Below are 11,461 nucleotides of genomic sequence, written 5' to 3'. Positions count from 1 at the left end.
TTGACAGTTATACCCTGGACCCCAGAGGGTTAAAGCTGAGTAAATGCTGACACCAGACCAGCACCATGATAAACTGAAAGGCTACTGAAATTGAACAGGTCACAAAGTGATGAGCAGTCAGGCTAATTACTTTTTGAGCAATGACCAACACCGATTACAACCAAGAGGAAATACATCTAACATGAACAAACATTGACCCACAACATACAGTTATTTTGCACAATTGTCTTTCATATGCTGCTCAGTGATGGTTTTCACTGTCAAAGCAGAGCTAGTGAGAGTCAGTAAAACCCACTATTGATCATGTGCCTCATCACAAGTGGGTCAGCGCCCCTCTCTTTCCCTTGAGGGTTTAAATATCTGGGACTCTCCACCATTTGGTTTTAGAACTGCAGAAGCTTCTCAGATGAAACATCTTCAAGAAACTTAAAGAAGTCTCTTTTCGTTTCAAGCTCCTTAGATAACCATGACCTGGATGACTGAGAACCTACAGACATGTTGACCTGGTTTCTAGGTTACATGACAGGTCAGAGGTCACTGACTGTAACTCAGTTACTCCTGTTAATGTCAACTCACTGAGTGTTTGTGGTTTACCTCTCAGACCGACTGAAGTCCACAAGAAGATGATGATGAAGGAAGAGGAGGACAGAGCAGAGTCTGCAGGATCCAGTTGTCCCTCTGTGAGGAGTGACCGGTCCAAAGATAGCAACCTCCATACTTCAGTGCTGAACCTGGACCAACGAGGTCAGAGAACTGTGATGACTCCTTTACATGTTTTTGTTTTCCTGCATAAACATGACCTGAAACATCCCGAGATTTTCACAAAGAAAACAATGAAAGAGAAAAGATCCAAATGTTCGACTTGGTCATTTGCTGTTTGAGGACAGCGATGATCATATCTGTGGGGAAAGTGTGACCTGAGTGGGTTCATGTTTGTCTTTAAAGAACAGAGGTGCTCATCTTGAATAGACAGGTTGTTGAGAGACATCAGCTAGAAAAAGCAGAGGAAAGAATATCAAGATTTATTTTCTTGATATTCTGAAAAGAAATAGTGTGAGCGTTCTTGATTATGGAAAAAGTCATTTGGACATTAAAAGAAAGAAGCAGGTGATCAGAGAATGGTAGTTTGTCAGCTGTGCAGTTGGAAGGAGTAAGTCCTGTTGTGGGAGTTTTCCATCTAAATAAAGCCTGCAGACAAACAGTGAAGAAGAAGAAGAAGAAGAAGAAAGCGTACTTTATTGTGAGTGGTAGCTAAGATCCTTTAATAAAAAAAGAAAACCCCGAAACCCAAGCTTGATGCGCAGAGAAAAGCCATCGCAGGGCAGATGATCGGCGAAATCCCTCACTGAGCCTAGCGTGGCCCTCAGTTAAATACCTCTTACAGTAACAATAGGCAATAGACAGCTGTTTTCCCACCTTTGGTCCTCCAGATGTGAAAAGTCGTTGGGCTGTTGCCACATCTCCGGCAAATAGAAAAAGTAAAACTGACGGTCTTTTAGGAGATCCTGGACAAGATGACCTTTGTTCGTGAGCGAACGGATGTTAAGCAGGCCGAAGTTGACGCAAGTACTGTCAGACTGTGTGAGAGTGCTAGGCGACCTGGTCAGGTTAGCCAAAACATTGTGGTCAACAGCCCTGCCAGGGTTCTGTGAAGGGTGGCAAGAGGTGGACCAGAGAGATTGTAGTTGCTTAGAATTATCTTGATTAAAATACCATGGATGTAACTTCGGCAAGAGAGGAAAACAATATCCGCATGGAGGTGAAGAACAGCAGGCGGTGGAGCAGCCAGGGAAAAGCAGAGTCGAAGGAGCTCATCAGCTGTGTACTGATGGATTTCAGTACAGGGTTGAAGGATCGATGACACAAGGATCCAGGCCCACACAGACAGTGCATAAATCCTGGGAGGCCACATCATGAACAGGAGCAGAGACACAGATGGGCCGTATGGACACGAATAGAACAGGAATCCATTGGAGGGAGTAGCTGGGATGCCGGGAGAGGATAGCAGTGAGTGGTGATAACAGTAACAGGAGAAAAGGGTAGCAAAACCAAGGGGGCAAGTAGCAGGTAACAAGGTACAAGTAGCAGGAGTAAAGAGCACCAATAGCAATAAAAGTAGCGACATGGTTAGCGATGAATAGTGGGAGCAACTCGCACGAGCATTCACTCGACCAAAACCAGAACACACATGCTAAACATGAACTGAAGGTGAGTGGAAATACACCTAAACTCTGGAGTTGGCTCCAACTAAAACACTAACACAATGCACCACGCTCAGGGGCTAAGAAATTAAATTAACCCACTATGACGGGCAAAAACTTCAAAATTACTAGATACTATACCAGAGTATTACTGTAGTATGCTGTGAACAAAAGCAGAACTGTGAAGCACTAATCTCGACTACAACAATTTCAGTAAAAGTCACATAACATGAAAACCTGAGTCACACTAGGAGTGTGGCAGCAGAGTCCAAAGGAAGAAAGGGGGAAGCAAGAGGCATTAATCTTAATTTTACAGGTGGAAGCAAGGCATGGGGGGAAGTAAGGTCCACGTGAGGCTAAACCAGACCAAGTTCTCTCACTGTAAAGAACCTGGCAGGGAGGCAGGCAGGTGAGTTACGCCAAACCCAACAAGCAGAGTAGGTTAAAGTTACGACCATCCATCACCTCCCTAAGAGTAGGGTGTCTGGAGATCTTCAAGTCTATAATGTACTCTCTGTGAAGGTGCAATAAAACCTGGGGCCTACTTGTGATAACATTCGACATGCATGCATACAATTGGTGTCAGAAGTATCTTGCTATACTAAAATGATATGATACATGGGATTAAAAAGTCTGCCCCCACAGTCCATGAAAAACTAACAACTAAAATTTGAACTAAAAAAAAAAAAAAAATTCACATTTTTTTTTTAAAATTCCAGAAATTCTTCATCATTTCTCCACAGAGTGGACCAGCAGAGCTCAGAGGTTCCCAGTGGTCAGTCTGCCCAGCAGCATCAAACAGACCTGAACTCCATATTTATGGTCTGTACATGTACAACAACTACTGTTACATCTATTCACATTCATCTCCATGCTGCTCTTTGTAGACCAGTGGATTGTCAGTGTGTCCAAGATGGATCTGATGTTTGGCTCCATGATTTCAGTCTGATTGGGTCGCTCATAAAGTATTCTGTTCCAGCTGCTGGAGGACAACATCATCACTTTTGTGAAGGACGAGCTGAAGAAGATCCAGAAGGTTCTGAGTCCAGATTACCCAGAATGCTTAGAGAGTCACAGGGATGATGATGAGGAGAAGAGGAGCAGCAGAGAGGCATTTGTGAAGATCACAGTGGACTTCCTGGGGAGAATGAAGCAGGAAGAGATGGCTGACAGTAAAACGATTTCTAAAAATATGTAATATGATGGATAATATTTACTAATGTCTCCATGTGTTAAGTAATTTCTTATCATGCGTATTGTGTAAAACACAAACTTTTTTTTTCCATTTAGGACTTTCTGCTGCCGCTCATCATCGTAGCCTTAAATATAGGCTGAAGAAGAAGTTCCAGTGTGTGTTTGAGGGCATCGCTAAAGCAGGAAACCCAACCCTTCTGAATCAGATCTACACAGAGCTCTACATCACAGAGGGAGGGACTGCAGAGGTCAATGATGAACATGAGGTCAGACAGATTGAAACAGCCTCCAGGAAACCACACAGACCAGAAACAACCATCAGACAAGAAGACATCTTTAAAGGCTCACCTGGAATGGATGAACCAATCAGAACAGTGCTGACAAAGGGAGTGGCTGGCATTGGGAAAACAGTCTTAACACAGAAATACACCCTGGACTGGGCTGAAGACAAAGCCAACCAGGACATCCAGTTCATATTTCCATTCACTTTCAGAGAGCTGAATGTGCTGAAAGAGGAAAAGTTCAGCTTGGTGGGACTTGTTCATCACTTCTTTACTGAAACCAAAGAAGCAGGAATCTGCAGCTTTGAAGACTTCCAGGTTGTGTTCATCTTTGATGGTCTGGATGAGTGTCGACCTCCTCTGGACTTCCACAAAACTACAATCCTAACTGACCCTAGAAAGTCCACCTCATTGGATGCGCTGCTGATAAACCTCATCAGGGGGAACCTGCTTCCCTCTGCTCGCCTCTGGATAACCACACGACCTGCAGCAGCCAATCAGATCCCTTCTGACTGTGTTGGCATGGTGACAGAGGTCCGAGGCTTCACTGACCCACAGAAGGAGGAGTACTTCAAGAAGAAAGTGAGCGACGAGAAGCAGGCCAGCAGGATCATCTCTCACATCAAGACATCACGAAGCCTCCACATCATGTGTCACATCCCAGTCTTCTGCTGGATCACTGCTACAGTTCTGGAGGATGTGCTGGAAACCAGAGAGGGAGGACAGCTGCCCAAGACCCTGACTGAGATGTACATCCACTTCCTGGTGGTTCAGGCCAAAGTGAAGAAGGTCAAGTATGATGGAGGAGCTGAGACAGATCCACACTGGAGTCCAGAGAGCAGGAAGATGATGGAGTCTCTGGGAAAACTGGCTTTTCATCAGCTGCAGAAAGGAAACCCAATCTTCTATGAATCAGACCTGACAGAGTGTGGCATCGATATCAGAGCAGCCTCAGTGTACTCAGGAGTGTTCACACAGATCTTTAAAGAGGAGAGAGGACTGTACCAGGACAAGGTGTTCTGCTTCATCCATCTGAGTGTTCAGGAGTTTCTGGCTGCTCTTCATGCCCATCTGACCTTCATCAACTCTGGACTCAATCTGCTGGAAGAACAACAAACAACCTCCTGGTGGTTTAAACCATCTCTCCACCAGAGTGCTGTGAACAAGGCCTTACAGAGTCCAAATGGACACCTGGACTTGTTCCTCCGCTTCCTCCTGGGTCTTTCACTGCAGACCAATCAGACTCTCCTACAAGGCCTGCTGACACAGACAGGAAGTAACTCACAGACCAATCAGGAAACAGTCCAGTACATCAAGAAGAAGCTCAGTGAGAATCTGTCTGCAGAGAAAAGCATCAATCTGTTCCACTGTCTGAATGAACTGAATGATCATTCTCTAGTGGAGGAGATCCAACAGTCCCTGAGATCAGGAAGTCTCTCAACAGATAAACTGTCTCCTGCTCAGTGGTCAGCTCTGGTCTTCATCTTAATGTCATCAGAAAAAGATCTGGATGTGTTTGACCTGAAGAAATACTCTGCTTCAGAGGAGGCTCTTCTGAGGCTGCTGCCAGTTGTCAAAGCCCCCAACAAGGCTCTGTAAGTACATTTGCACTCTTGTGTTTAATTTATTGGTGAAATAAATTTAGTAATTCTTTCTATCTTTCTATGAATTCATATCCTAAAGTCTTGAAATTTTTTCCAATACAACTGAAACCTCTTTGATGGCTCAAGAACTCATCAGTGTGCTCAAGACGTTGAATCCTACATAAACTGTGATCATCACTGCTGCTGTTGTGTTATCAGTCTTTGTTTAAACACCAGGGCTGTACGTGCCTAATGTTACAATACTTTATATTCACATACATGCTCCTAGATATATTTCTACTGCAGGTCTATTTTTAGTCGTAAATGTTAGGGAAACTCTTGCTTTTACATGCGTGGTGGATTTCATTAAACAAAGCATTTGAATTACTCAGGGATTCATTGCAGCCATAGAAATATCCTTATGTGACCAATGGTAAATGGTCTGTATTTGTATAGCGCTTTTCTAGTCCCTAAGGACCCCAAAGCACTTTACACTACATTCAGTCATCCACCCATTCACACACTGGTGATGGCAGCTACATTGTAGCCACAGCCACCCTGGGGCGCACTGACAGAGGCGAGGCTGCCGGACACTGGCGCCACCGGGCCCTCTGACCACCACCAGTAGGCAACGGGTGAAGTGTCTTGCCCAAAGGACACAACGACCGAGACTGTCCAAGCTGGGGCTCGAACCAGCAACCTTCCAATTACAAGGCGAACTCCCATCTCTTGAGCCACGATCGCCCCAAGTGGTTGGCGGGGTTATAAACATAGTAATAAAATGACCACGCCACTCTAGGAAATACAAAATCGTTTAGAAATGAAATGTAATTTAAAAAACAACAACATTTGCACAGGTTCAGAAATGCACACTGAGGTCCGCTCAAATATTAACACAATTTTATTTATTAATATAAAATAAGATGAAAAATCAACAATGACAGAGCACTGAATGCAGTGTCATCTAAAACTGTGTCCCAAATTAAAATTAAAATAAACAGACAACTGGGCCTTACCAGCAGAAGGGACCAAAAAGAAAACCACACAAAAGACCCCCCACTACAGTCTATTCACCCGGTGCTTTACAACAAAGGAAGTGTTGAAAACGACCCACCATCTGAGGTCCCACGGCCGCCGGCAGATCCTCAGTTCACTGAAATAAAAGCACAAGACATAGGAAAAGAAGGGAAATGGGCATTTCAAAAATGGATACATTTGAAAACTGTGCTTTCGCGTCAGTGTGGACAGCGAAAAGGGAGACTTTCTAAAATGATGACGCATGTTAGTCATATGATGCAGTCATGTGACCAATTAAACTAAGATAGTGGAGGGCATTATACAGCAGTCTTTTTGTTTCCTCTCAATTCTGACAACCCTATTAAAGATAAATATCAGTCTATAGATGCTCCAGATAGCTTTTCTTAAAATTCTTTAACTCTCACTCGCTTTTGCAACTTTGTACTTTTTCATTCACTCATTGTTAGTCCATTTAAAAAACGTAGTGCTTTTCCTTGACATTTCCTCAACCACGACATTTTAAAAGAGCCAGAAAGTGAATAAGTGAACGAAAACACCATTCTCAAATCTATCCAGGATAGTGTGGATGTAGCCACAACCTGCAGCACAGTAGTACAAAGTATGGATGGCTGGATGGCTGCAACAACCAGAGTTTTACCTACCTTTGGTATTTCTTGATGGCACGATAGTAATATTTACTGAACACAGGCATCTTCTTATATCTTTTCTGCTGTGAATGTCCCTGCTGTCCACACTTACATTTCAATATCAGGCTCTAAAATGTACAAATGGCTCTGAGAAGATTACATTTCCCATCAATAATGTTTCTACTACATTTACAGTGTGTTTTCATGTCTTCTGAAACAGAAGGTGGAGCAGGTGGAGCTTACAAAGAGTAAATGCTGATATAGAGGGATAGTTGTGTTTTCATGAAGCTATTTAGATAACCATTAATTGTATTGCTGGGTTTTAAAAAAATGTTTCATTTGACTGATTTAATCAATTCATTTGTTTTTCAGACTGAGTCACTGTTACCTCTCAGAGAGAAGCTGTGATGCTCTGTCCTCAGTTCTCAACTCACACTCCTATCTGAAAGATCTGGACCTGAGTAACAACAACCTGCAGGATTCAGGCATGAAGCTTCTGTCTGCTGCACTGCGGAGTCCACATTGTATACTAGAAACTCTCAGGTCAGCATCCAAACGTTCCCACTGCTGATCATTTAAAGTCCGAATAATATTATTCTATAAACAACCACCTTTCTGGAATTTGCAAGTGAGTATGTTTGTGAAGGTTCTCAGTCATCCAGGTCATCGTAGTCTAAGGAGCCTTGAAAGAAAGGCTTCTGGACTTCTTTAAGTTGCTTGAAGACGTTTCACCTCTCATCCGAGAAGCTTCTTCACTTCTAAGGTCAAATGGCGGTGGGGGCTAGATTTAAACCCAGCGGGAGTAACCCCCCAAAGAGGGACAAAAGGACCCCCTGAAGATCCTCTACCTAATCACATGAGCCAAGGTGTGAAAACGGGTGTGGGTCACAATCAGTCAGGGTTTCGGGTGAGCACATTGTGAAACCTGGCCCCACCCTATCATGCGATTTCCTGAGGTCAGATGGCCCAGGATTTGAGTGGGCGTTAAGGCGTCTGGGAAGGGATCTCAAAACTGGATTATAGATGGCAGAGAGTTGGTGTCATAAGCCACCGCCTCTGTTCAAAGGTGGTCGATCACAGAGGACATAAATGGCTTCTTTCACTCTTTCAAACCATCTGTCCTCTCTGTCCAAAATGTGAACATTGGCATCCTCGAAAGAGTGACCTTTATCCTTAAGATGCAGATGAACTGCTGCTGCTCCATTGAAAGAGGAGTGTTTGTGACAAAAGAATTTCCCTTGGCATAAATACAGTTCATCTTATCTTATCTTATCTTATCTTATCTTATCTTATCTTATCTTATCTTATCTTAAAATGCCCTTAACAATCAGGGTTATCCTGTTGATCAAAGTCCATCACTGAGTTTGTAAAAACACATTTGTCAATCATTATCTTTGGTATATAAGGAAAATGACAACATTTAATCAAATTTCCTCATCACCCTCTTTTGTCTGACCATTTGAATCCCATTTGAATTTCCAATAAAGGACTCCACAGAGTTTGGTAAAAATAATGACAATAGATGTTTGTGTGAAAGTGCGGGAAGCAAATTTGTATGTGATGTTCTTTCAGTGTAGCACTCTGTAGACGGTCCCTGAGCACTGGTCTCACAGCCAGCTGCACATGACGACCAGTGTTGTTAGTCTAGGTCAGAAAATGACTCGTTGGACTGACAATGAGCTTGTAGTTTGTCTGTTTTAATAATGTGACTGGAAAAAGGTGTGGTTGGACTTCGAATATGTCTATTCCTTTCCAACTTCACCTTTAAAAGTGAATCTATGAGGCTTCTGGAATGTAAAACAAATTTTTTCAAGTCTTTTTCATATTTGTATGATAAAAGTACAACTTTAATGTCAAACATTCGGAGTTTTTTCTCTTGTTGTGTTTGTTTGAAGCTGCTTCCTGTTGGCTTCAGCTGTTTTAAGTTTCCATTTTCTAAACTTCTACATTCTGAACCTTCTTCAGCTCTTAGTGGTTTGTGAAACACTGAATGATTTCAAGAACACACTTTCTCTAATAAAATTACATCTTTCATTCTTTATACAGATTGGGGAGCTGTGGGTTGTCAGACATCAGCTGTGATTATCTGGCAGCAGCGCTAAAGTACAACCCCTACCTTATGAGACTCCTGGACCTGAGCTTCAACAAGCTGCGGGATATAGGAGTGAAGCAGCTGTGTGTTCTTCTGGAGAATCCGCGATGCCGATTTGGAACTCTGAGGTCAGTCACCATGCTTTAGTTGTGCTGCGATGAATATGATGTGAAAGTTGTCCCGACACTGCCGATCATAGGTCCACAGAGCCTTATACAGGAAGTCTTGATCCATTCTTTGTAGACTTTTTATCTCTGATCCTCTAAGTCTTACTCAGTAGTTAATGCAGAGTTCTGGGCTGATATGGGTGAGGGGACTCAGGCAGCCTGATAGACTGTCCAGATGTCCATGGCTTCCCTGCTTGTCCTGATACAAATAAACATAAGTAGCCTTTTTTGAATTTTTGTGGAGGAATAAAACCCATTACGTTGAAACATCTCAGCTTGTGAAGGAATACAATAAAGGTGGTTCAAAACTCCAGAATTCGAATTTATGGTTGGCACCCTTAGAATTAAATGGTTAAAATCTGAGATAATGAGATATACCCACAACTTCTCCCCATAATTAAACCTTATGGAATCATAGGGTAATTACACTCAATCAAAAATCAATTTTCAAGAGCGACTGGTTTAAACAAAAAGATTATATTTGTCGTGGTCCTGGGTTGGTTCGACCCAGCATTTTGAGTTTCTTATGTTTTGGTTTATTTTTGCATTATGGATTATTTCTTATTCTCTGGCGATACTGTTTTGATTATAATTATGTTCTGATTCTTTAGCTATCTGATGATAATGATGATTATTATTATTATTATTATTATTATTATTATTATTATTATTATTATTTCTGGTTTAGGTTTTGTTATCTTGCCCTCATGTTTAGTTTAGGTTTTTCCTGTACTTAGCCTCCTCTGCCCGTATGTCCCTCTGTCTGTCCATGGTGTCTCGTCTGGTCCTCTATGTCTGTTAGTTTCCTGTTTTATTCTGAAGGTCCTTGTCTTATGTGAGTGTGTTCAATTTACGTTTCCCCCTGCCTCATCAGTTGTGATTTCCCCTAGGTGTGTTCCCCTCCTGTCTCTCATCCCTTGATTACTGCCTCAGTGTATTTAAGCCCAGTGTGTCTTTGTGTCAGTGTCGCGTTGTTAACGTCTGTTCACCCTCTTACCTTCCCGTGTGTTCTGTTTGCCTGCATGCCAGTTTAGTTATTTTCCAGTATAGTTAGTTTTCTGTTCAGTCACCCCTGCAATAAAGCTGGTTATTCTGGGTCCTTCCTCTCTGCCTGCCTGCACACAGCCGAACCATGACAATATTCATAACAGATTTGTTGATGATAACGGTGTCATTCTGAGTTAGACATACTTTTCGGAAAAATATTGTCTAAACTGTTCTCAAAGAGAATATAACAAATTTTGTGAACTGGTCCCACTGCCTCTGCTTCATTTGATTAAAAATGTTATGATATACAATAATTTCTCATCAGCGCTCCCAAATTTATTGCCAGGGAAATGTCAGCTGTGTGATGAAAATGCAATAATAGATTTATTAGTAGTTTCTTCAAAGACAAAATATGTCATAGTTACAACAGTATGGTTACATTGAGTAAATATCACATCCATTGTGCTAAATGGAGGAACGCTAAGCCTTCTCTTCCTGGTTTTAATAATGATTTTAAGATATTTTCTTTCTTTGCTAAAAAAGACAAAAAGCACATATCCCAAAAAAAACAAGAATAATTCCATCTGCTATTCTAAATTTTGACTTATGCTGAGGCTTATATATTGTTAAGTAATGCAGCTGCTTCACTTAGGCTCCTAGCAGGTTGCTGAGTAGACATCTGTGTAGTGGTTTGTTTGAAATCTACCACTTTTTCCTTCAGTTTCCTTGTCAAGAAACAACTTCCTGTTCAACTGAAATGCCTTTCTGTTCAACTGAAATGCCTTGGTTTCTCAGTAATGTGTGTGAGAGCGTTTCAGTAATAACGTCCCTTACGGCATCTCATAGTCGACCTCCTGAATTTGTTTTCTTTGTTTTGTACTCTGTTTGTTTTTTAATTTCATGCATTAAAGCTTAATCACTCTTCATGTTTTTATGATAAATGTACAACTTTAATGTGAAAAATTCCGATTTTTTTTTCTCTTGTGTTTGTTTGAAGCTGCTTACAGTTGACTTAAATTGTTTGGAGTTTCCTTTTTCTAAACTTCTACATCTGAACCTTCTTCAGCTCTGAACAGATTATGAAACACTGAATGGCTTCAAGCACACACTTTGTCTAAAAAACGTAAATCTTTCCTTCTTTGTACAGATTGATGAGCTGTGGTTTGTCAGACATCAGCTGTGATTGTCTGGCAGCAGCGCTGAAGTCCAACCCCTCTAATCTAAGAGAGCTGGACCTGAGTGAGAACAACAAGCTGCAGGATATAGGAGTGAAGCAGCTGTGTGGTTTTCTG

General features: G+C 41.9%; 1 long non-coding RNA gene across 1 annotated transcript; it reads left to right on the top strand.

Annotated features, from left to right (window-relative positions):
* The first annotated feature begins 469 nt into the window (after positions 1-469).
* On the top strand, positions 470-3,197 carry LOC113017420 (uncharacterized). The gene is made up of 3 exons (XR_003271478.1): positions 470-744; positions 2,945-3,023; positions 3,181-3,197. It is a non-coding gene; the product is annotated as an uncharacterized LOC113017420 (long non-coding RNA).
* Positions 3,198-11,461: the final 8,264 nt, after the last annotated feature.

This window comes from Astatotilapia calliptera, unplaced genomic scaffold (genome assembly GCF_900246225.1).
Source record: "Astatotilapia calliptera unplaced genomic scaffold, fAstCal1.2 U_scaffold_12, whole genome shotgun sequence".
Lineage (NCBI taxonomy): Eukaryota > Metazoa > Chordata > Actinopteri > Cichliformes > Cichlidae > Astatotilapia > Astatotilapia calliptera.
Note: the sequence above shows the minus strand (reverse complement) of the source record. Positions and strands in the feature narration are given on the sequence as shown.